The sequence below is a fragment of the Canis lupus genome, chromosome 36 (genome assembly GCF_003254725.2).
Source record: "Canis lupus dingo isolate Sandy chromosome 36, ASM325472v2, whole genome shotgun sequence".
NCBI lineage: Eukaryota > Metazoa > Chordata > Mammalia > Carnivora > Canidae > Canis > Canis lupus.
The window spans coordinates 5,509,096-5,533,625 of NC_064278.1; the positions used below are offsets into that span (position 1 = coordinate 5,509,096).

Consider the following 24,530-nt stretch of genomic DNA (forward strand, 5'->3'; position numbering starts at 1 on the left):
TGTGATCCTGGAGTTCTGGGATGGAGCCTGCTTCTCCCTCTGCCTGTGTCTCTGCCTCTCTCTCTCTCTCTCTATCATGAATAAATAAATAAATAAATCTTTAAAAAAAAAAAGATATGTACATTATTTTTAGATATAATGGTATTATTGCACACTAAACAGACTACACTATAGTGTAAATATAACTTTATATACACTGAGAAACCAAAGAATTCATTTAGCTCACTTTATTGCAATATTCACTTTATTGCTGTGGTCTTGAACAGAACCCACAATTTCTCTGAGGTATGCCTATAGATTTAATATAATTAAAAATTTTATAGGATGCAGCCAGAGGAAAGCAGCTTAAATTTAGGTTTCTAAAGCAAAAAAATTCTTTAAAATGTGCTATTTCTTAATTGTAAAAAAGGGAAAAAAACATTGAAGGAAGCAAACTTCTAATGGTCTTGAATAGTTCATCTCTTCACAATGTGAACTTCATCACATTTACCTAAATTTCAAGAAGAAAATAAAAAAAAAAAAAAGAAGAAGAAGAAGAAGGAGGAGGAGGAGGAGGAGGAGGAGGGGGAGGAGTTGTTGTTGTTGTTGAAGAAGAAGAGGGCCACCTGGCTGGCTCAGTGTATAGAGCACAACTCTTAACCTCAGAGTTGTGATTTCAAACCTTGCATTGGGCATTAGAGATCACTTGTGTAATTTTTTTAAATTATTTTATTTTATTTTATTTATTTTATGATAGGCACACAATGAGAGAGAGAGAGAGAGAGAGAGAGAGAGAGGCAGAGACACAGGCAGAGGGAGAAGCAGGCTCCATGCACCGGGAGCCCGACATGGGATTCGATCCCGGGTCTCCAGGATGGCGCCCTGGGCCAAAGGCAGGCGCCAAACCGCTGCGCCACCCAGGGATCCCCACTTGTGTAATTTTTTTAAATGCAAAGAAGTACTTTTTTAAAAGTTTCTAATAGACTTTTTAAAAGTTTACATTTTAAAACTTTATACTTTTTAATACTTAAAAAGTATTTCTTGACATGATAAATAAAAGACTGATTATACATAATAATGTTTTTAATGCCTTTTCAGATTTAAGATCTATATCTATTTTTCCAGGTTCACTTAAATTGTATGTGCGAAAACATATTGACCACAGGAGGCTTATATCACATAATATCACATCTCATTCCCTAGAAAATGTGTTATTTTAATACCTATTAATGAAAAATATCTGATAAACACCTAAAGGTATAACATCACAGAATGGATGGATAGTAGTCTAACTATTCACAAGAATGAAAACTCTTTTCCACGCTGTTAGAAAGATTCTTTCCTAATAGCTTTCTAGGCAAGAGAACAAGTCTGAAGCAAATGAGAGTTCAGTTTCAGGGTTTTTTTCTCCTACTCAACAGGCCTTACATTGCTTATTTTTAAAACAGGAGTTGTAAATGAAACACAACAACTACAGGTGAGGAGTTAGAATCCTCATTAATTTCAGTTGCTGGTTGTCTTGCCAATTTCCCTCGTCCACTTCTGTTTCTATGGTAACAAAGGTAGACTCAGGAAGCAGAAGCAAATATTTTAAGGTAAGTTATATAGGGATAGTCAAGTACTAAATGGTAAAATATGAAAAGGAGGAAGGGAATCACAATTTACATAATTTTAAAGATACTCAAAGGAAGGAGTCTGCCAGTCTAGTATCTTCTCCTTGATTGTTTTCATTAAAAAGTCTTCACATTTTCATTATAACCTCTAAAAATTTTTATTCCATTCCCACTATGGGTGGCCAAAACCCAAAACTAAACAAAACTCTAAAGTCACCAAGTGTCCAGATTTACCCTCCATCATAAAATGGATAGTACTAGAATTAAGGCTTTAAAATATGATAGCATATTCTGCGATCCTAAATGGGACTCCATTTTAGACTTTGATTTTTTTTGAAATAGTGGATTCTAATATGGCTTTTTATTTTCAAGCAAAGCAGCCACCTTTAAGAATGAAAATAAACCTCCTGTTAATACTGGTATGAACCTCTCATAAATACATTTCTTTTATACCAATGAAATACGTATGTGTCTGGACTACAAATTTATTCAGCAGAGTTTCTAATTATTCCTGGGGTCATCTTAAGTTTGGGAGTATCCAAAATCATGACTTTGTTAGATTTTTTGAACTGTTCAATTTTTTCCAAGTTGCTTTATGCTCAAAATTTTCTTCTTCCTCTCTTAAAGCATTTTGTCACTCCAAAAGAGTCTATGTTGCTGCCTCTGTCTTTGTCTCTCATTACTCTGGGGGAAGCAAGCTGCCATGTCAGAAGGAGCTCTATGGAAATGACCATGTGACAAAGAGCTGAGGCCTCCTACCAACAGCCAACAAGGAACTGTCAACAACAATGTGAGCTTGGCATTAGATCCTCCAGCCCCAGTTGAGCTTTGAGATAACTGCTATCCCAAGTGGAAGTTTGATAGCCACCTCAAGAGAGACCCTGAGTTAAAACCACCTAGGTCAATCCCAATTTACTGACTCACAGAAACAAAAATACAAAGATGAGTGGAAAAAGCAGGTTGGAAAATGATATACAGTATAAAGCTATATAAGGTTTTAAAACAAGCTAAATCATGTTGATAAACTTTAGTATTTTCCTAAATTAGATAATCAATAAGTTATGTTATTTATTTTTTTATTTCCTCCTACCCTAACTCGAAAAGTTCCTTGCCTAGAGCAAAATACTTAATAAGTAAATGACAAAGTAAAGAATTAAGATGTAATGCAGTTTGGCCGAAATTCATACCTAATGGGCTTGCTCTTAATGCTAAGAGAAACAAAAGTTTAAGCCCTTACCTCTATGTGACAACTAAAATAATAAAAAGAAAATTAATGTTCATTTATAAAATATGTGATATGCTAACCTATAAACATCAGAAAACAAAATCTACATTTTGACTACCATTATCCATAGTGAACATATAAACTTTGGCTAAATTTCTGCATCTTTATCTACAGACAATTTGGAATGTACCTCCGTTTAGTTCCATGCATCCAAATATTACTCCTCTTATAAGAAAGTTCCTGAGGGGCACCTCACTAGCTCAGTTTAGCATCCAACTCTTGATTTCAGCTTGGTTGGTGATCTCGGGGTCATGAGATCCAGCCCCAAGTTGGGCTCCATGCTCAGCAAGAGTTTGCTTCTCTCCCTCCTCCTTTCTGTACCTCTGCCCCTCCCCCCTCATGATCTCTCTCTAAAAATAAATAAATCTTAAAAAAATAAAATGAAAAATAAATAAATAAAAGTCCTAGCTGACACGTAAAGGCTAAAACGTTTGGGGTACCTGGGTGGCTCAGTGGTTAAGCATCTACAGAGCATAACAGAGTCCTTGCTTAGCAGGGAGTCTGCTTCTCCCTCTTCCTCTCTCTCTACTCCTCCCCCTGCTTGTGTGTGCTCTCTCTCTCTCTCTCAAAAAGATAAAATCTTTAAAATAAATGAATAAAAGTTTAAAATTTTATTTTGTGGGGGTACCTAGGTTGCTCAGTCATTTAAGCATATGCCTTCAGCTCAGATCATGATCCTGGAGTCTCAGGATCAAGCCCCATATCAGGCTCTCTGCTCAATGGGGAGTTGGCTTCTCCCTCTGTCCCTCACTCTACTCATGTTCTCTCTCTCTCTCTCTTGCTCTCAAATAAATAAATAAAATCTTTTTTTTTAAGTTTATTTTGTAGCCATAGTAATTGTACAATAGTGCATAGGCTTTACTAAGGCATGCAAAAGCAAATTCAAGGAGGCTGGTTAACATTCTTGCTTGCTCCTATGAAAATAATCAGCCACACCTCCTAGTAAGAACAGCCTTTTGGGGGAAATCAAGAAAAATCCTTAAAATTATGATCATATTCCTCAAAAAATCTTACCAAAGCCATTCCTTCTAAATAATTCAAATACAAATATAATTAATTCCCCAGTAAACAGAAACATATGATTATCTGTAACAATTAAGAATATACAAATTAGGGGCACCTAGGTGCCTCAGTCGTTAAGCATCTGCCTTTGGCTCAGGTCATAACCCTGGAGTCTTGGGATCAAGCTCCAAGTTGGGATCCCTGCTCAGGGGGAGCCTGCTTCTCCCTCTGCCCTTCCCCTGGCTTTCTAACTCATAAATAAAATGGTTTAAAAAATTATGTATACATATTTAAATAAAATTATTCCCATTAAGAATAAAAAAATTCTCAAAGTCCAAAGGTGTGTAAGAAAGTATAACGTCTCTTGAGGATAATTTCATGAATATGTGAAAAGAGTTTTAAAATCTCAATAATACAGCATTCATTCACATAATCCCTCCCAAAAATCCACCCAAAAGGACCAAAATAAGTATGAGGAATGTCATCATCAAAGAAGTCAGGGAAAATACCAAAACTATAACAAGACTCTGAGTCTATACACATATGCCCCAATGGTATAAGGGGCTGACTTTAAGAAATAAGAATATTCTAAAATATCCCAACCCACAACCTGTAGAATTAAAGTTTAGGGGGGTCCCTGGGTGGCGCAGGGGTTTGGCGCCTGCCTTTGGCCCAGGGCGCCATCCTGGAGACCCGGGATTGAATCCCACATCGGGCTTCCGGTGCATGGAGCCTGCTTCTCCCTCTGCCTCTCTCTCTTTCTCTCTCTGTGACTATCATAAATAAATAAACATTTAAAAAAAATTAAAAAAAAAATAAAGTTTAGGAACAGGGAAGGCTTATAAGAGAAGTGGGAGTCACAGAGCTTGGCACTCACATTCACACTGCCAAAAGACATCAAGAGCTACCTTTTGGCCTCATTGTTTTAATTTTCCTCAACCTGTCGTTAGGATTGAAAAGGAGTCAGCTTTATAAGTGATGATCAAATCTGATTAAGCAGTCACAAGTACCGACTCACCATACTCATATTCCACAGTATCAGAGAGTAGCCATTCTGCCCCTGATTGTATCTTCCCATCCACAGGTATTCCAGGCTCTCCTAGAAGTACGGGAACTGCTAAAATCAATCATGTTGACCCTCAAACATAGGATTACAGGTATACCTACAACACAGATCTCTTGAGATTCAGCAAAAAAAGTTCTAGGAGAAAACATATCAAACTGTATTTCCTGTTGCCCAGTTCATCTTGTTGCTTATCCCAAATATTAAAAACCATCATCTAAACCTCTGTCTAGCACTAATTCTAAAATGAAAAACAAACTTAAAAAACACCAAGGTAGAGAAAGCCATCAAGAATTACCAAGTTGCCCATGCATTTAATTTTTAACTGGCTTTTAAAAAGTCTTAATAGAAATAGATTAATACTTGCCTAACGTGATTTTCAAAAACCCATCTAACAAACCAAAAGCAAGTATCACAGACAATGATGAAGTATTTGAAGCATTTTCAAAATCAGAAAAAAAATTAAGGCATGCTCAATGTTAATACTAGTCAACTTTATTCTTTACACAGAATAAAGTTATAAATATTAGAAATATGGCAGCAAAATTATCTTCATTTGCATAATATATGATATATATATATATATATATATATATATATGAAAAGTCCTATAGAATCAATTGAAAAAATATTAGAAAAAACCAAGAAAGTTGAGTAATTCAATCAATGGCCAGTAGGAATTACTCCACAGTGTTTTGGGGAAAACTGAACAGTCTGTGGGGAAAAAAAAAAAATAAAGCTGGGTATTCACACTTCATCTCTTTCACTTAAATAGATTCCATATATGGTAAGTGAAAGCAAAACAAACTGTAGAGCCATACACAAAAAGAATGCAACATTGGTCTTCTGAGTATTTAAGTCTTCCTATATTGAAAATAACAATATGGGGGGAGGGAACTCCACAATAAGTATAAGAAAAAAAGAAGAAGGAAGGGAAAAAGAGAAAAGAAAAAAAAATGATAACTCAGGAGTAAGTTCTGGAGCTTGCTCATAGAAGTTCACAAGAGTCAACTGTTAAAATTCTGGGGAATTTTGCAACCCAGTTGTTAAACACAGTCATTATTAAAAATTAAATTATATAGGGGCTACTGGGTGGCTCAGTCAGTTAAGCATCTGACTTTTGGTTTCGGCTCAGGCCATGGTCTCAGTCATGAAACTGAGCCCGTCAGGCTCTGTGCTCAGCAGGGAGTCTGCTTGGGATTCTCTCTCTCCCTCTTGGCCCCTCTCCTGCTCACATTCACTCTTTCTCTTTAAAATAAAAACATAAAAAAATAAAATAAATAAAATAAAATAAAATAAAAACATAGAAAAAAATAAATAAAAAATAAAAACATAGGAAAAAAATAAAATAAAATAAAATAAAATAAAATAAAATAAAATAAAATAAAATAAAATAAAATAAAATAAAATAAAACAAAACAAAATAAAAACATAGGGATGCCTGCGTGGCTCAGGGGTCGAGTAGTTGAGTGTCTGCCTTTGACTCAGGGAGTGATCCCGGGGTCCTGGGATTGATTCCCACATCGGGCTCCCATCATGGAGCCTGCTTCTCCCTCTGCTTGTGCCTCTACCTCTCTATGTCTCTCATTAATAAATAAATAAATCATTAAAAATAGATAAATAAAATACAGAACTCTTAAAAAATTAAATTATATAAACTTACAAATTAATAAGTTATTAAAAATAAGGTAATAAATACTCAAAACTTATCACTTCTAATTATTTTACCACATTTTATTATTCTCTATGCTGTGGAGGTTATTTACATCTATTGTATCAGCTTGGTACAGATATTGTATAATAATTCTGTGTCTGCACATCCCAACTCTGCTCAGTGGTATTAATTGTTAGAATGAAATAGGCCATGTCAGGAGTATTTACACCAGGAAAAAGAACACACATTACAAATCACACTCCCCCCACCAGACACACAAACTAGTTGTTAATATTTACCAGGATGACACTGTATAAATGTAAACCATTCATTATGCTTTGACCCAGCGATTCAATCTCCAGGAATGTTTCCTAATGAAATGAATTACAATATGCACAAAGACTTAGTGACATTTGATGTTAAATTATTTCATTATATATTGAAATATACATTAATCAAAAAGTTTAAATGCCTCAAACATGGGTAGTTGAATAAACTAATATATACTGTTTAAAATATTCAATGACATGAGAAAATGCTCCTGATATAATCAGATAAAATAAGAAATTAAAACTTTGTTTTATGAAAAAACAGCAAAGAGGCATTTCTAATTCAAGAATTTATTTTTATTTTTTGTTTTTTTTTTAAGATTTTATTTATTTATTTGACAGAGAGAGCACAAGCAGGGGTAGCAGGAGAGGGAGAAGAAGGTTCCCTGTTGAGCAGGGAGCACAATGTGGGGCTCAATTCCTGGACCCTGGGATCATGATCTGAGTTGAAGACAGATGCTTAACCGACTGAGACACCCAGATACCACCAATAATTTTTTTTTAAGATTTATTTATTTGAGAGGAAGAATGTGTATGTGTTGAAGGAGGAGCAGAAAGAGGAGGAGAGAACCTCAAGCAGACACCTCAATGAGCATGGAGCCTGACAGGGGCTCAATCTCATGACGGTGGGCAGCCTGGGTGGCTCAGCAGTTTAGCACTGCCTTCAGCCCAGGGCATGATCCTGGAGTCCCGGGATGGAGTCCCATGTCAGGCTCCCTGCATGGAGCCTGCTTCTCCCTCTGCCTGTGCCTCTGCCCTTGCCTGTCTTTCTCTCTGTGTCTCTCATGAATAAATAAATAAAATCTTAAAAAAAAAAAAAATCTCATGACGGTGAGATCATGACTTGAGCCAAAATCAAAAGTCAGATGCCTAACCAACTGATCCACCCAGGCACCCCTGTAGTTGAAGAATTTCTGATATTTGGAACTTGAACTCTGAAATTTCTTTCCACCAAAGCTCCAAACTCATTGCTAAACACACCCACATCTTCTCATTCTCATTCATTAATTACAGAGGTACCCCTCCTTGTAGATAATGTCAGTCTAACATGGGTTTGGAACCCACGTCTTCCCTCTTCTCAAAGTATTTCTGAACTCTATCCCTAGACCTCTATTTTCGTTCTCATCATTAAGAAAGTCATCTTCAAGCCCACATTTCCTTCCTAGAAACTTGCTGATTTCATTTCCCTTAAAAAATAACAACTATCCAAACTCCACAGTCCTATTTCTTTAGCTTTAGTCCAAAACACTCCACTAAAAGTATTATTGCCAAGGTCACCAATGTCCTTTTTTGCTTAATAGGATTTTTTTAATTTGTTTTTACTTGGTATCAAAAAACCATTTCACTCTATGCTAGTGCCCCTCATTTTCTTCTTAGAGGAGAGGTTTATGGAACTAACTTGCTGGGTTTTTTTTCATTTATGAAGATTTTCATTTCATTAAATAAACTTCAGTATAAAATAAAAATGGAAGTAAAAGAACTTTGGACATTTGAGACTTTTACTATTTTCTGTATTTTTCAAAACTTCTGAGAAATTTTTTAGTCAAAAATACACTTTTAAAAGTCTTGTACATCTGAAACTGACAATGTATGCCATTTGTACCTCAATTTTTTAAATGCTAGAAAATAAACAAAATGAATATAAAGGAAAAAAATCAAAGGACAATGAATATGATTAAGAAGGAAAACTGGCAAGTTACGGAGTTGCTTCCACAATTTGCTTTTGTCATAAACAAATATGGCACAAATATAACTTGAACCTTTAAAAAATAAACTCTCATTAAGTTATATTTTAATAGTCATAATTCAGACATCTAGTAAGTATAATAGAATTATTGACCAGGAAGATGACCCAAACTTATCAAGGAAAATTTATTTTTAATATGCTCAGTATTATCTAATAAAATTAATATTTTTATAAAGAATTCTATTACAAGAGGTAGAACCAAATCAAAAAGTTGACCTTTAGTTATCTAGTTTAACATTCCTCGTAATAGAGATTTTTTAGAGTATACAGCATTTTTTTAGTGGTACAGATACTGTTAATAGGAGGTTGGGCCTTAAGATGGGCATTAAAGGGTAGTTCTACTAGCAAAAAGGAATGGGAAATGGAGTGTCTGGCTGGCTCTTTTGGCAAGAGCACACAGCTCTTGGTCTTAGGGTCAGGAGTTTGGGCACCACTTGGGGCAGAAAACGTACTTTAAAAAAAAAAAAAAAGTGTCTACAGCCATACCACCCTGAATGAGCCCAATCTCTGATCTCAGAAGCTAAGAAGGGTAGGGCTTGGTTAGTACTTGGATGGGAGACCGCCTGGGAATACTGGGTGCTGTAGGCTTGGAATGCCTGGGTGGCTCAGCAGTTTAGCGCCTGCCTTCGGCCCAGGGCATGATCCTGGGGTCCTGGGGTCCCGGGATCGAGTCCCAGGTCGGGCTCCCTGCATGGAGCCTGCTTCTCCCTCTGCCTGTGTCTCTGCGCCTCTCTCTCTCTCTCTCTCTCTCTCTCCCCGTCTCTCATGAATAAATAGATTCTATATTAAAAAAAAAAAGAAAAAAAGGAATGGTTAGAATTATATGTCAAAAAACAAAATAAATATATGAAATGTGTCTATGAAAACTCTGGGAAAAAAAAAAAGAAAACTCTGGGGAGGAGGATATTTATTTATTTATTTATTTGAGAGAGAGAGTGGGTGTGCAATCACAGTACAAAAGCGCACAAGGAGGGTGTTAGGGGTGGCGGGAGAAAGAGAGAATCCCAAGCAGACTCCATGCCGAACACAGAGCCTGAAGCAAGGCTTGATCCCAAGACCCCAAGATCACGACCTGAGCCAAAACCGAGAGTCAGGTACTCAACACACTGAGCCACACAGGTACCCTGGGAAAAGGACATTTTTTAAGCTTAAAAATGGAAAGAATGTTTTAGAAGATGAAGAAATGACATTTCACATTTCTGGAAATAAAAAACTACTAAAAAGCTAAAGAATTATAATAAATATAATAAAAGCATAATATCATTAATACTTAGAATTTATAAATAGCTTATAATCAACATACTAAAACCTCTGTGTAGCAACAGGCAATGTCAAAGACAAATCACAAAAGAGAAGCATATTTACTAAAAGATGTTCATTCTAATTAGTCACAGAAGCGCAGATTAAATAAGGTACAGTTTTTTTTTGTTTTACAATGGACTAGGCAAATGGCTAAAAATGATGAGTATGACCCAACCCAATGAAGGTGTAGTGAAATAGGTATGGTTATACACTACTAGTGAAATACTATAATCTCATATAATCCTTTCAAAGGCCAAGTTCACAATACATATATTAAGAGCCTTAAAGTATTCCCAGCCTTTAACCTAATAATTGCATTTTTAGGGATTTATCCTATGAAATAATATCAAACAGCAACAAATAAAAGTACTATGCATAAAAATGTGCACTGAAGCATATCTATAAAGGTCGGAAGTAAGGAATCAATCTATCTGTATGCACAACCATGTGCTCCACTATTAGCATTCCAGTGTAGCACAAGGGAAGAATCAGATAATCCTGTGAGGAGGTACAGGGTTGGGAAAATTTTTTAAAAATAACTCTTAAGAAGTCTTAGAAAATAAGCAGATTTTACCAAGCAGAAAGAGAGGGAATAAAAATTGTATACAGGGAACATCATGTGCAAAAGCATGGATTCATGAAAGTCTATCCTCAGGGATCCATAAAAAGTATGGTATGTTTATGTTTAGAACATGCTTCCTCCTATCTCCCACTGGTTTTCAGAAAGTGATGTTTAGCAATGGTTTAAACATATGCAGGGCAATAAATACAAAAAAAAAAGGAAAATATCAAGCTAACTGTATGTGAGTACTCATCTTCATACATCTTTGTTATACCGGGAGTGAAGTAAAAGGGTTTTTAAAAAAGTTTAAGCTAAACTCATCATGAGACTGTTATGATGTATTAGAAACAGTATCGAACACTGGCAAGTCGTAAGCCACAGTCAATCTCTCTTGTTTGTTGGGAGAGAGACACAGCACAAGCAAGGGGAGGGGCAGAGGGTCAAGCTGACTCCCCACTGAGAGGGGAGCCCAATGCAGGGCTCAATCCCAGTACCCTGAGATCTGCCCTGGTCCAAAATCAGATGTTTAACTGAATGAGCTACCTAGCGTCCCCCATCCCCCAGTCTTTCTTCCTCTTGCTTTCAGTATCTGGAAAGGAGGAAATAAATGTTCAGCTACATCAAATTATTGTTATATTCGTAAGAAATAGATTTGCATGCAAGGTAATATAATCTTCAACCTCCCCACACTACTCAACTCTATTCCTTTAAAGTATTATGTAGCTCATGTATAACCTTCTACCCATTCTATTGTTATTAGTCTAATCATTACCACCTATCACTGGAATTTCTTCAGAAGTCACAGGTCTTTCTTTTAATAGTCCCTGCTTTCTACACATTTAACAGATTTCTTCCAAATCTATCTTTCTAAATTTTTAATCACATCACATCTCTGCTTAAAAATCTATTAGCTAACCTAAACTCCCCTTTGTAACTTTATCTCCCATTACAAACATTTAGTTAGGTAAGTTTCCTACATCATCCTCTCCTTTGTTCAGGTTGCTGTTCTAAAATATCTATTTCAATCAATCAATCAATAAATAAATAAAATTAAATTAAATTTAAAAAAAAACCTACTACTTCCTTCAAAAATCAACTGAAGTTTCACCATCTCCTGGAACACTTTTAATTCCAAACCAATTTCTTCTCTTTACATTCTGGGGTATCAATAGCAATACTTAAGCATATGAACTATCCTGGACCATGCTACCTTCATATAACAGCAAACACTCATTTTTTTTTTTTTTTTTTTTTTTAAAGTAGACCCTATGGCACCTGGGTGGTTCAGTCAAGTAAGAGCCTCAGTCAGCATCTGCCTTCAGCTTAGGTTGTGATCCTAAGCACCTGGGATGGAGCCTCCCCTTACCCCCTACTGTTGCATCAGACTCTCAGCTCAATGGGGAGCTGGCTTCTCCCTCTGTCTGCCCCTCCCACCAACTTGTGTTCTCTCTCTCTCTCTCTCTCTCTCTCTCAAATAAATAAGTAAAATCTTTAAAAAATAATAAAATAAAATAAAGTAGGCTCCAAGCCTACTCACGTTCTTGAACTCATGACACTGAGATCAAGACCTGAGCTGAAATCAAGAGTTGAAAACCTGGGTGGCTCACTGGCTGAGTGTCTGCCTTCAGCTCAGGACCTGGTCACTTAGGGCCTGATTCTGGGATCGAGTTCCCCATCAGGCTCCCCATGGGTAGCCTGCTTCTCCCTCTACCTATGTCTCTACCTCTCTGTGTCTCTCATGAATAAATAAACAAAATATTAAAAAAAAAAAAAAAAAAGGTTAGATGCTTAACCAACTGAGCCACTCATGTACTCCCAGTAGAGGTTCATCTAATTGGGGGGTGAGGGGAATGTGGGTAGGTTCTAGTCAGTAGGTTATATCAAAATATAGTAAATATTATCTTTGACATGAACCATACTGAGACAGATAAATGGTCTCTCAACAAGTCCAACACAGACAGTTTGACTGCCAGCACTAAAGTAGATGTCATTCACGTAATGGAGTTCCAGATACTCATAGCTGGCCTGCATTTAGGAACTATGATATACAAAAAAATATTTATATTAAGACATAAGAGCCACACCATGAGAGCTACCCAGGAACAGAGAGTATCTGACTGCTGTATCCTGCCTATAAATAACTTCACTGAATGAATGGTGGTTACTGAAATTGTTTTTCCTTTCCCAGTTCCAATTTTTCCAACGTAAATAATTGAATTTCAGTGGGCTAAAATCACAAAAGATGAAACAGCACTTTATGTACATCCTTTCTCCCTAAGTAAATTATGCCTCCTTGAGGATATTATGGGCTATGCATTTCATTTCTGAGCACTTTAAATTGTTTCTAGTTACTAAGAAATAGATGTCAGCCCGATTCTGGTTCTCAATTCAGTGACCAATTTACTTAACTAGTCACTACTGCCTAATATGTGACTATGAGCACATCACAATAGTAAGAAATATGAAAAAATAAGTGATTTTTACTCGTTTCCATGGGTAACTACAGGATTACTTTCAGGTCTCTTGTGAAGTCCTGACATTAACAAATACAGAAAGCAGCATGCATTTTTACCCAGGTAGATGTAATTAATTTAGTTGGTACCTCTGGACTTAAGCTGAAACATATAAAATGCTACCTACTAAGAATAAAATATTTGCAATAAACTGCAAAAAAATTTGACCTATTTCACAAAAAGTGTCTCGCATTAAAGTGAGAAAGGTCAAATTCAAGATACTATGTCAACAGAATACTCCATGAAAAGCAACAACCCAAAAACCCCAAATACTGGAAAGTTCCTATTCTGTCTAGGACCCTGGCATACCTTATGCCTACCGTCCCATTTCACACATGGTACAAAAGCACTTACAAATTCTTTAAACCAATTCTTGTTTGAATTCTGACAGTACACCTATGAATAGTCTTTCTGGAAAGGGAAGGGAAAGAAAGCTTTCACCTAACTGGCCAAAGTATTGCATGTTCTCTTCCTGGACCGGCTGTTTACACAGCCCTTCCCTAACCCTTCAAATTCCTACTTCAAATCCCCAAGGTATGATTATAGATAAGAATTATTTTCTCAATAAGCTGCTGAAAATATTAATGACAATGCATAAGAAGTTAATGCTAAGGTACTTAGGCCACAATGGAGAAAATCTTGAGACTTTACTGAGGACTAAATTGTGTCACAGTGCTCCATTTCTCTTAACTTCATTTGAAAGCCTTCTTTAAAACTGCCTCCTCTTTTTGATGTTGTTACTATCCACCCCCTAAAGACACACTTCCTTTTGCTCTACAGTAACCCCTCTTTTAAAGAGATTTGACCCACAACTCTACCTGTTACTGTTACCTGGCCATACCCTATTTCTTCCAGTATGCTACACTAACCCATAAAAGAAGAAACACATCATCCTGTGACTTATAGGCTGCTCCCCAATATTCTTCAGATGCTCAAAATGGGCTTTGCTCTTTCATATGTTGCCACAATAGTTCATGTCAACAGTAATCCTTTCCCCAAGGAAGTCCAAAAGTATGTTTCAATAACCATGTCATCATGGAAACTAGAAAAAGTATGGATCCTCTCTAAACTCAGACACTGGATAGCCCTCTATTTCTACTCATTTCCACCTTTAATTTATCTCAAAACACATCATCATACCACATCATCATACAAGAAATAATTGTGTGGGGGATCCCTGGATGGCTCAGCAGTTGAGCGCCTGCCTTCAGCTCAGGGCATGACCCTGCAGCCCCAGAACTGAGTCCCACATTGGGCTCTTTGTGTGGAGCCTGCTTCTCCTTCTGCCTGTGTCTCTGCCTCTCTCTCTCTCTCTCTCCTCTGTCACTTATGAATAAATAAATAAAAAAAATTTTTTTAAAAAAAGAAAGAATTATGTGGACGTCTTAAAGGTTTTCTTCTAGCACATCTCTTGCAAGTAAATGGTCATCACAACATTGTAAATAAGGAAAATGAAATGAATTTCATTATCTTAGTGGAGTAATAATGAAGTTAGGAAAAGTCTAACTCCTGAAAATGAAGACCTTATACATTTGTGTATGACTTTTTTTTTTTTTAATCTTTCCTTTTCATACTTTTATTAAGTAGGCTCCACGCCCAGCATAGGGCTTGTTCTCATGAGCCTGAGATCAAGACCTGAACTGAGATCAAGAGTCAGATGCTTAGGGATCCCTGGGTGGCGCAGTGGTTTAGCGCCTGCCTTTGGCCCAGGGTGCGATTCTGGAGTCCCGGGATTGAGTCCCACGTCGGGCTCCCTGCATGGAGCCTGCTTCTCCCTCTGCCTCTCTCTCTCTCTCTCTCTCTCTCTCTCTCTCTGTGGCTATCATGAATAAATAAATAAATAAAAACAATAATAAACAAAAAAAAAAGAGTCAGATGCTTAGCTGACTGAGCCACCCACGTGCCTCATATTATTTTATTTTATTTAAAATAAAATCGAGCCCTACGGGAGACTGGATCCCGTGGCTGCAGGATCAGGACCTGGGCTGAAGGCGGTGCTAAACCGCTGAGCTCCCCGGGCTGCCCCACCCCCATATATTTTAAATGGTATTTCTATTATTAGTGAAATTCAGTACTAATGTAATTATAAATAGCGGCTATACATTTTCTTTTTGTCTTTATGGATATTTCTATTATTGGCAGTTTAGCCAGTCTATCCTCTTTATTCATCCAAAGTAACTAAAAGAAGTAAAAGTGTTAATTGGGTCAGTCATCAAATTCCCTTTGAAAGCTAGTTCTTCATCAATAAACTGAGAAAAGGGAAACACAGGTGTCCTCTTGCTCAATGTTCTTAGTAGGTATGACCATGCATTATGTTTCAAAACAGAAACAAAAACAAAAAACATTTACAAAGCATTGGAAAAGAATGAAGGAGAAAGGAACACAGTATTTCAATAACTCTGATCAGTAAGGGCAGTTCTGTCAATTTTAAACTGGCCTCCACAAACAACAAGGCTATCACTGAAACAGATGATTTGAAACTGATTAACCTGCCTTCACCAGAAAAAGCCAAGCATTCTTGAAAGCAATGGAGGAAAGAAGGATCCCATAACATTTTCTTTCTCTTCTGAGAGGGAAGGTGTAGGTTGGGATAACCTCAAAAAGGCTACTCAACCACTCCAGATAACTAATAGAGCTCGCTTTATTTATTTATTTGTTCTATGAGGGGCTCATAATTCCCTTCTTTTATTGGATCCTTTCTTCCTGATCTCTAAATATTCCAGTTTACTCATTCCTGTTGATCTAATTTAATGCTACCCAAGCCAAAAGAGCCTTTTCTAATGATTCCAACCAGAAGTCACCTCGCCCCTATTCTGAGCTTTCACAAAGTTTCAACCATAGCTCTCCGAAAATGCTGAACACTGTATTCAGGACAAACTTGATGAATGAAAGTAGCTGTCCCACATTTCCCCCTATTATTGGTACTAAACAATACAAGTGTATCAAATACCAGTGAATCTCCTGTGTGTGTCATTGCTGAGTCAATGCATCTTTCAAGTAATGGCCACACTTCCTACTGTTTTGTTGGGTTAGTAATATTTTATTTATTTTTAAAGTTTTACTTAAGTAATATCTATACCCTATGTGGGGCTTGAGCTTATGAGCCCAAGATCAAGAGTCACATGCTCCTCCCGACTGAGCCAGCCAGCCACCACCCCCACAGTTTACTAATATTTTAGAAATTGAGTTCATTACCTCACCTTTCTTTTTATCTGAATAGAATTATCTGTTGTAATGAGAACCAAAAAAAGGTAGACAACTTCTCTCCTTCAGATCTATCAAGTGGAAGAGGAAGGGAAACAAAACTTATTTGAATTTTACTTCCCTTTATTTCCTCAGTTTATTCTGTGATGAGATTCTTTAGAGCAGGAAAATAACTGAAAGGACAACATTCAAAATGCAGAGAAAAAAAATCACACAATAGTTCACAAAATGATTAATGAAACCTCAAATAATAGCAAATTAACTGTGTAATAAAGTTATTATTATATGCAACTCAAAACTAAAACATAACACATCGTCCTTTAATAACCTTTGAATTTATTATTTAGAAAAAAGTGCAGCCCACTTCAGCTAGATTAAATTTGGCCATATATTCTATTATATTACCAACACATCCAGCCATTTGTGAAGCCAAGAAAGAGTAAAATGCACTCTTAGGAGTGGTACTCAACCTTGAAGTGCTGAAAGCTACTTCATCATCTAGCATGGGGACAAACACATACATGCACATGTGAACATAATACTGTGTTGTGTAGAAGGCTCAATATAATCACTATCCTTGTAAATCACTCATGTATCCGCTTATTTTAACATACACAAATCAAGGCAGAGCTCCCCGAGATTCCTACAAGGATATCTGAAATCACATTTAATGTTTCCCCTCCCACTCTTCTCACGGAAAGCTTGGGATATAGAGGTTTTCTCCTCTTTCATCAGCCACTGCTAGGCAGCACAACATGCAGGAAACTATTACAGGTGGACTAGTTTACACATATCATTTAAATACTGTAAAAGTATAGCTGTGCTTAATATTCCAGAAGGGACCCAAAAAGCAGAAGAGATTCCTCATTAGATTTCTACTAAAAAAATTAATGCAGCTTTCTGGTTTTAGGAGTAGCATTATCCTAATCAAATTATAATGTCTTGTTGCTCTTCTTTTCTATCTCATCTTACACCACCCATAAACTAAAGAGTACTGTCTTGTTTCTGTATATTACATGAAATTGTTTTATAACAATGACAATCACAGTCTACTCCTTCCTTGCGTTGTTACCTAAAACTATAGATAACTAGCAAAATATAATTAACAACATTTTTAAAACAAAGATAATTCAGTTACTTATCTATGGATAAAATTATAAAACATATTTCCCCAAAATCACAAACGCTGTGTAATCTAGGTTTGTTTGTTTTTGGCCAAGATGAGATATATGATGGGTAATGTATTATTGACCTTTTACACTTGGTTCTTTCAAAGCTGCTTCTTTTTATTCTGCATTTAGTTTAAATTAAATATTTAAAATTGAAGCTGTTCTATGTTGCAAACACAGCTAAAATGAAGAGCTTCTGTAGCAGCAGTGACCAGATTTTAAATGCAGGTAGATCAATAAAAAAAAAAAAAAAAAAAAAATCACCAAGCACAGGCTCCATGTGTGAGTGGAATGGTTTATAATAGCTTGCAAATGACTATGTGCTTGCTGTAACCAGCTGTTCTTAAATTATGAATATGCAACCAATTCATGTTAAAGCCAAATCCCAGCACTATTTCTACAGAGAAATCCCAGTAGTTTTGCTTGTTCTACATGTTAGCTCTGTTAAGGATACAAATAGCAGTAAGCTTCCGAACAAATAGGACCAAACTATTGGCATTTCATGCACTGGGTCCATTATCACAGTGGGGGATGTCAATCATTGGTACATTCCTATAACAGCTCAGGCAATATGACAATGATCTCGTAGGGGAAAAAAAAAATCAAAATCTCTGCAGCATACTCAAAGTCCTTCTGACAACCTAATGCTTTCTTACTTCAGCCAATCAGAATGTCAGACCTGACCTACTAGAAGACTTGCATCAAGCTTGAAACATTTAAAAACATCAATCATAAAAACAAAGACAGGACATTGAATTATACAGTATTAACCTCCAGGGTTTGCATACAAAGACCTTAGATTTATTTATGTCCCAGTGAGTTAAGAGCTTCAGTACACCGTTCTTTACACCAAACTGACTGCCAATTTGATGAACCTCTCTGCCCTCAGCAGGAGTGCACCGTCTTTGATTAATGAGTGCATGCTTGTGGAAAAGTGTTAAGAGGAGAAAACAGAGGAAAAACACACAATTATGCCTACACATAGCTGAAGTACCAATGCAATAATCATCTTTAAACCAAATGCTTCATTTTCCTTAAATATAAATGCATACATCTGCACACACAAAATTAGTAAAGGTTCTTTATCTATTTATTACCTTCATTATTATTATCTCTAACACTTACTATTTTAATGAAAGGCATTCAAAAACCAAAATACAAATCAAATTTCATAAATTATAAAAACAACTATTTTAAAAGCATTAATTTAAAAAAAGATAGAAAACACCCTATATTATAGAGTAAGTTTTTAAATAAGTGTGACAAAAATTTTATTTTCACCTCATACTCTTATAAAAGCCTATTCGTTCTAAAACCTCTGTTTAAACTAAATATCAAGACTATTAAATATTTTTCATCTCAAACTGTTCATTATGAACTGTCACAATTCACATAACATTCAAAATAGACTGGAAAGTCATGCAAATTCCTTTTGTTTTTCTATCAGCAAACATGTTGCCAAAACTTTATAATTCCATATGTAATGATAAATTAATCATACTTATGCCCATAACTGCAAAGTTAATAGGGCCAACAGAAAAACTTATACAGTTTAAACTTTTTATGACTCTTCTGTTTAGAGTCACCCAATGTGGAACAATTCCTACTTAAATAACGGGATGCTGATCCACACTACAATTAAGACTATGTTACCTGTAAAAAAAGGGCTAAGCATTGAGATTCCCTTAAAATGAAAGTTTATATTTAATATACAATTTACCATAACTTAGCTTATATGAACATCTGCCTTGACACAAATGCTAAGAATAAGTATATTTCTTAAAAAAATTGAATCACAGGCTAAGGTAGCAGAATGATTTTCTTTTTAAGGAACTATATATGGCTATTATATAAAAAGAGTCGAGAAAGCATATTACTTGAAAGAAGTCTTAGAAATGTATGATCTATTTAAAAGGAAAACATCTTTATAAACTTATAATTTCAGGAAATCATAATTCGAGAATCACTCAGCAGTATATTAGAAGTGTTTACAATTTGTTTATATTGCATAAAAAGTTCTTTTAATGGTATTTAACTCAGCAAATCATATATTCTAATCACTAACTTCACATGTTAAGTTTTATTAAAGGCAAACTATTTTAAATGTCATAAATTTTATGCCTTTTGCAAAACTGTGTAAATGTTTATCGTACTTAAAGCTTTAAAAATGAAAAATGAGTAAATACTAGAACTAGAAGAGATCTCCTGACACAGTGATAAACTACATCACATATCCTTACACTTCTTATCCTAAAGGTTTTTTTATACATTTAAAAAAAAAACAAACTATGTTTTCTGTGTTAGGAAAGAGGAAGAATAAAGAATGATCATTCTATGTCCCCTCCCACCATATAAATAAATAAATAGAAAACACTAGGTAAAAAAAAAAGAAAACACTTAGGTATCAATGGGACGATTTGAGACCACTTAGTACCAGTTGTGAAAGGTGTATCATAAAAAGTTACTAGTACAATAATATAATTTCAATTTTTAAAATCATTAAATGAGCACTATTAAATTACTTAATATCTTCATCCTCTTATAAAGAAAATTAAACATAAAACTGCCCATTTCCTCACTACTTCTTTTCTCCTCTGATCACTTTCCGTAACAAAATGTTAAATATTTAATCAAACAAGTCAACATTTATTAAATAGAGCACAACTTTTTAAAACCTTATGGTATGAAACACTTAATTTTATATAATCAAAAACTTCTTAGAATACCTAACTAGGTAATTTAATTAATCCCTCAGGATATCAAGTATATTAAAAACCATTAAGATGATATAATTTCAACTAGGGGTCAAAATCACACATTATTTTGTTTGTGTTGAATCACTTGTTTTGGTAGTCCTAGCTAAGACTAGGTCAGAAACTCAGAAACTACAATTTAAAATCTTTTCCTTTCAGAAATCTTTAAACCTAAAAGTAATCAAGTTTAACACATTGTTTCACTAATTCAAGGAGATAAGACGGAAAACAGGAACTTTCATGCAACTGTTATATCCTACATCTTGTATAGTAACACAAAAGTAGCAACAAAGACATTAACAATTGCAGTTCAAGCTGGGAGTGACTGTTCTGTTTCAATTCAATGACACCACTAATGGCTTCTTAGCAGCTCCATGAAATCAACCAGCTGTCAAGTTGATGCATCAGAAGGAACAGTTATGCACTCCCATAAGAAAAAGCAACACATCAGGATGTTTGGCAAAACATCTGCTCCTTTACACTGCAGTTCTATAATAAACATGCAAACAAAGAAATGAGAGAAAGGGCAACAGAATTAAAATTCCAAGGTTTCCATTACAGTCTTAAACGCATTTTAAATAAATGACATAAAAATAAAAACAAATTTCTGAATACTTTGTTATTTTAAATCTCGAAAAATGCTAACTATAATTACTCAGTTCCTTCTAGAAAGGCAAAAACTACATAAAAATCTTTACATTTAAAAATTGAGAGCAAACTACATTCACCAAAAAAAAATATTATCATAATGTACAAAACTCAAAAAATAACAAAATAGATTCTTCCTTCATTTAGTAAGTACCTAGTGAATTATGTCAAGAGTATTCTAATAAATGTGTTTCCAAGACTGAATACGCTAAAAGTATTTTAAGTAGTGTCTGAAAGAATAAATGCTACTACAGTTCAGCGATAGTTTAACATATAAGAACAGTAAAGATACTCTTCTCTGGCTTTTAAAGCCATGTACCTACTCTTACTTCTCTCCAAACCATTATATGAATACAGCGATATTAAGCCCTGATAAATAACTTTCTTTTTACAGCATACAATTTGATCACCTCCCCTAAGAGACTCTTAATTGTTACCATAGGTTTAAAATAATTTTATATCCAGCCACGCATTTCAAACATTTGTAAAATTTGACTCTTTTCTATCTGAAACTCACAAATGACTCCCTGTTGGCTAAATTATTGATTATGCAGCATAGTGACAATATGTACAGTGTTTACAATAGGTGTGAGACATCAAATGTACTTAACTACCATTTTCTTAAACTGCTTATCCTCTGTTGCTTGCCATTTATAATCTGCCAAATCTTTTAGTCCTTTGTTGCATGTATAATTTAAAACCATCTGCTCTATGTGCTTTTAACTATTTAAACATTTTTCACCTACCTACTACAATTCACATAAATGGCAGACGTTCAATTCAGTCAAGCTTTCTATACAGCGTTTTACATAAAGCAAATTCCAAGATAAATAACGTAGCCAATAGTAACACCGAGGAAGACCGCTACAGAGATCAAAACATACTACTACATACAATGTAAATTTTTATGGGAGACAAATCTTTTCAATGTATTCAGCATTGCTTCTATTAGTTTTTTTTTTTTTTTTCGTTAATTGTAGTCCGTGTTTTTTCCCCAACCCAGAAGACAAAGAGAATGCAAATTAAATACAGACAGTTTCATGTCCTTGTTTGAAGAGAAGTAAATACGCTGACTGAAAATGAGTACGGGAGACAGAATCCCACTTTCCCATCCAATTCAGTGCCTCTTATTCATATACCACTCGGTGTACCATTAAGTTTGGTCATGTGACCAACCGAACTTCTGCGAGGTGAAAAACTATTTTAGACAAGCAAATTAAAACAACACTCGTTTTTATTGTTTATTTTTTCCTAATGGCTGACAAGGAGCTTACAGCTTGAAGTCATAGAGTCTATTTTAAAATAAAGGTCTCCTCTTAAATACTAACTCCATTTTTGCCAATCTTTTAGTATCTGCTACTGAATCTTAAAAGTATCCAGTATCTCGGGGTATCTCGGTAGTTGCATCTTTCTAAAATGTCAGGAACTATGTAAAAAACACATATAGATTGTTTCACTACAAAAAGGGGATCTGGGGCAAAACAGTAACCGGGCTGGTCAGAGAAAAGCCCACAGCGGAGTGGGGCGACCGGGAATGGACCGCGCTCGCCGCTGATCGGAAACGGCAGCGGGAACCCGAGGACCGACCCGCGGGCCGACGGCGGGGAGCGCCGGGGCCGCCGCACAGTCCGCAGCGGCGTCCGCAGCAGCGTCCGCACCGGCGTCCGCACCGGCGTCCCGCGCCGTCCTCCACCTGTTACCGGAACCAGACTGCGTGGGCTGCGCCGAGGCCCGTTCGCGGGCGGGACCCCGGGCGGGACCCCGGGCGGCAGCGTCCTCCGCAGCCGGGGACACTAGGTGGGACTCTCGCTCTCGGGAGAATTTCTCGGTAAAGTTTACATGACGTCACTGGGCCCCTGAACATTCCCTAAACTTTGAGTCTCATCCAGGCACGCTCTCCGCCTTCCTGGGGTTTCTTTCCCTTCCTCAAGAATAAAAAAAAAGGAGGCTTGGGAATAAAAATTGCCCAAGATGGCGAAACGCCTGTTGTTTAGAGGGCAGGGAAAAATGGAGGATATTGTAATATACACAAAGGGATAAATTTCAACAACTCGGCCAAGGGCTGCAGCTGCCTCCGTCTTCATGAGGACGCGACACACAAAAGAGAAACACGGGGGAGAGGAGCGGGCGGCGGGGGTGCGGGGCGCGGGGGCGGCGGGGCGGCGGGGGCGGCGGGGGGCTCCGCGGGGTGCGGGGGCCCGGGGGGACCGGGGGGCCCGGGGGGCCGGGCCGGGGGGGCAGCTCCTCTCCGCCCGCGCAGCCCCGAGGACGCGCCGCAGCCCGGCCCGGCCCCACCTGCCCCGGCGCCCCCGCCCCCGCCCCCCGTGAGCCCCGCGGCTCCCGGACCCACCGAGGCAGCCGAGGCGGGCGGCGCGGGGGCGGGGGGGCGGGGGGGGGCGGGGGCGCCGGGGCAGGCTCAGGCCCTCGGCCCCGGGGGGAGCAGGGGGCGGAGGCAGGGAGGGCGGCAGCGGCGGGCGCCCGGGCTTCCCGGCGAGGGCGGCCATGGCAGCGGCGGCCGGCGGGGCGCGGGGAGGCGAGGCCGCGGAGGGGCCGGGCGGAGGGGCCGGCGGCGGGCAGGCAGGGCAGGGCCGGGCCGGGCGGGGCGGCGGAGCGGCGCGGGGCGGCGCGGGGCGGGCGGAGGGGCAGGGCGGCCCGCACAAAGGCCCCGCCGCCCGCCGCCCGCCGCCCGCCGCCCGCCCGGCAGCCCGGAGTAAAGTTTCCCGTCCCCCGAGCCGAGCCCGCACCCGCCTCGCGCCCCGACTCCGCGCGGGACCCCGAGCGCCGCCCCGGCCTCGCCGCCAGCACAACAAAGGGGCGGCCGGCGGGCGGCGGGCGCAGGGCGGAGGGCGGAGGGCGGCGGGCGGCGGGCGCAGGGCTGGGGCCGGGGCCGGGGCCGGGGCCGGGGGCGGGCGGGGGCGCCGGGACCTGGACCGGGACCGGGACCTGGACCGGGACCGCCCCCGCCCGCCCGCCCGCTCCCCGCTCGGCCCGAGACGCCGAACTCACCTTTACTTTCCAACTGAGAGTTGCGGCGGACGAGGTCTTCGCCTTCCAGGCGGCTGAAGGTGGGGACTTCGGTGTTCAGGGGCCCCGCCGCCTCCTGGTCTCGGTGGTTATTCTTGCAAGCAAAGTAGAAAGAGTTGGCGCGGAGGCGAGGTCCGCGCCCGGGCAGCGCAGCCCGGCCCGGCCCAGCCCGGCCCGGCCCGACCCGCCGCCGCCGCCGCCGCCGCCGCCGCCGCCGCCGCCCTGCTTAGCTCCTATCCGGCCGCAGATGGAAGCAGGAGAGGATTCTTCTCAAGGTTTGTTCAGCAGCTTCACTTCTAGGCGAAGGCTTCATGAACCAAGTGACGTCAACCAACAAGGCTTCTCTCTCTCTCCTCTCTCTAACAATGAAAGTTGCTGTTAACAAGGGGAAAAAGAGAGAGAATTGTTTATACCATTTCAGTTCCAATAATAAATGACCTATCAGCTCCTAAAGGAGCCGGGGAGGGAGGGGGGCGGCTTCTTCCTCCCAAGAATACTGCAGCTTTGAGTTTGCAACCGTTCCTTGTCCCAGGAAAAAGTTAAGAAACTTAATTTTTTTCTTCTTCCCAAACTAGGACAGAACATAGGATCGGACACCCAATTTTAAAAACCGTAAACTGCACATGAAGGAGCAGACATTAACCATTTCCACTTAAACCTTTAGGTCCGTGAACCCAGAATTC

The 24,530-nt window shown here is 38.5% G+C and overlaps 1 protein-coding gene, 1 long non-coding RNA gene and 1 pseudogene across 6 annotated transcripts in view; 2 read left to right on the forward strand and 1 right to left on the reverse strand.

Annotated features, from left to right (window-relative positions):
* BAZ2B (bromodomain adjacent to zinc finger domain 2B) overlaps positions 1-23,970 on the reverse strand; it is a 293,071-nt gene extending 269,101 nt beyond the window's left edge. For all 5 annotated transcript variants that reach the window (XM_049106145.1, XM_025471102.3, XM_025471100.3 and 2 more), the window contains exon 1: positions 23,830-23,970. The gene's annotated coding sequence lies outside the window, so the exon portion shown is untranslated. The remainder of the gene's footprint in view (positions 1-23,829) is intronic.
* LOC112674706 (uncharacterized) lies at positions 1,511-5,182 on the forward strand. Its single transcript, XR_003145517.3, has 3 exons — positions 1,511-1,574; positions 2,220-2,382; positions 4,964-5,182. It is a non-coding gene; the product is annotated as an uncharacterized LOC112674706 (long non-coding RNA).
* On the forward strand, positions 9,145-9,260 carry LOC112674760 (5S ribosomal RNA; annotated as a pseudogene).
* Positions 23,971-24,530: the final 560 nt, after the last annotated feature.